A 2,187-nucleotide genomic window follows, 5' to 3' on the forward strand; every position below is an offset into this window, starting at 1 on the left:
AAGCTTTTCACAACTCCTCTATGTCCCTCCCCTTCTCTGAACATATTCACATTCCTCTCTAAATAGACGGTCTTTTAACCTCTATAATAACATTAATTTTTACGTTTCTATTCTTTTTCTGGTCTCTCTTTATTCCCCTTTCCGTCTCTTCTTTTTCTCTCTCTCTCTACTTGCATCCTACCCAACTCATTTCCTGCACTGTGATTAGGACATAGTTAACTCTCCCTGTGCCTCCCCACACCAATCTATTCCTATTTTTTACCCACATCTCTCCCTAATCCTAATAATTTCTGGTTTTCCAAATTCTTTTCTGCGGTTCGAAGTCCTTTAACATATAGTCGTTTGATGTTGAATAGATGTATCTGTTGAACTAGATTGTATCTGTAGACTATTGACTGTACAAATGCAAACTTTGGTTGATGGTTGCCTTAAGATAGTGTTCTAGCACAAAACTGGTGCAATCTTTATCTCAAATGGGCCGAGTAAGCCGGAAAAACACAAGAAAAATGGCAAATTCGGGTATCTCAATTCCCAACCTTGATAATCAGGGATTAGAACAGATAAAGAATAATCCAGAAGAGAGTTCCCAAATAGCTCTACAAACACTAATAGCAAACATGATAAATGAGAAGTTTGACAACGTACAAAGGACTCTGTATGAGCGTGATAGGGAGAGAGAGGAGGCATCCCAGAAGTTTATACAGGAATATCATAAGCGTGAGGAAGCTTCTCAAAAACTGATACAGGATTTGCGTGAACAACTTGAGAATGCTCAAAGAGAAAGGGAGGAATGGCGTGAGCAGGCAGAGAACACTCAAAGAGAACTGCAGGAATCCCACAGAAGGGAGGAAACTAATCAAAGAGTAATTCACGAAATAAGAGACCAGGTAGAGAATACACAAAGATCACTAAAGACATTCATGGAATCCATTAACAAAGAGCTGAAGGAAGTCAGGGAGACCACAAAGGGAATGCTGAATGGAACCCAACAGAAGGAATGGGAGTCCAAAGAAACCATAACCAATCAACTAAGTGATTTGAGAACAAACACTGAACACCAAATTAAGGAAGTAAAGAAATTCATACAAGACCTGAAACAGAGCTTCAACAAAGAACTTGAAGCAATCAAAGCTGATCAATTAGAAGGAAAAAAGATAAAAACAAAGTAGAGAGTCTTGACAGCAGGTTAGACCATGCAGAAGATCGAATCTCAGGGATTGAAGACAGCCTAGATATTATAGAGAAAGAACATACAACCATCCAAGACAAGTCCAAGAAATATGATAGGTCTATCCAACACCTGGAAGACACCATCAGAAGGCCCAATCTAAGGATAATGGGTGTAGAGGAGCACCTAGAAACACAAGTTAATGGTCTAGGAAATTTGTTTAACAGGATCCTAGCAGAGAACTTCCCAAACATACAAAAAGATAGGCCTATTCAGATACAAGAAGCTTTTAGAACCCCAAATAGACCAGACCAGAATAGGACATCCCACCGTCACATTATAATCCACACAGGATCAACCCAGACCAAGGAAAAGATCCTTAAAGCTGTCAAGGAGAAAAGGTTAATCACCTATAAAGGGAAACCAATTAGAATTACCTCAGATTTCTCAGCAGAGACAATCAAAGCAAGAAGAGCCTGGAATGACGTATGCCATGCCCTAAAAACAAACAACTATCAACCAAGAATACTGTACCCAGCTAAACTCTCCTTCATAACTGAAGGCCAAATAAAAACCTTCCATAGCAAAGAAAAATTGAAACAATACATCTCCACCAAACCAGCCCTGCAAAAGATTCTTAAAGATATCCTACACATAGAAAACCAACAAGAACGCAACAAAGGCCAAGAAACTGCACCCAAACTGAGAATCCAAGAACCTTAGGAAGAACCCAGTTTTCACAGCCCCCAAGAAGGTGGATAACATGGCAGGAACCCACAAATACCTCTCAGTCCTATCTCTTAACGTTAACGGACTGAACTCTCCAATTAAGCGACATAGACTGACTAGTTGGATTAAAAAACAAGACCCCTCTATCTGCTGCCTGCAGGAGTCACATCTTGCCCGTAAAAACAAACATATTTTCAAAGTTAAAGGCTGGAAAAAAATCTACCAAGCAAACGGCCCTCATAAACAGGCGGGAGTTGCAATCGTAATATCAGATAAAATAGACTTCAAAT

This window comes from Dipodomys merriami, unplaced genomic scaffold, assembly GCF_024711535.1.
Source record: "Dipodomys merriami isolate MVZ:Mamm:240054 unplaced genomic scaffold, mDipMer1.0.p SCAF_199, whole genome shotgun sequence".
Taxonomy (NCBI): Eukaryota; Metazoa; Chordata; class Mammalia; order Rodentia; family Heteromyidae; genus Dipodomys; species Dipodomys merriami.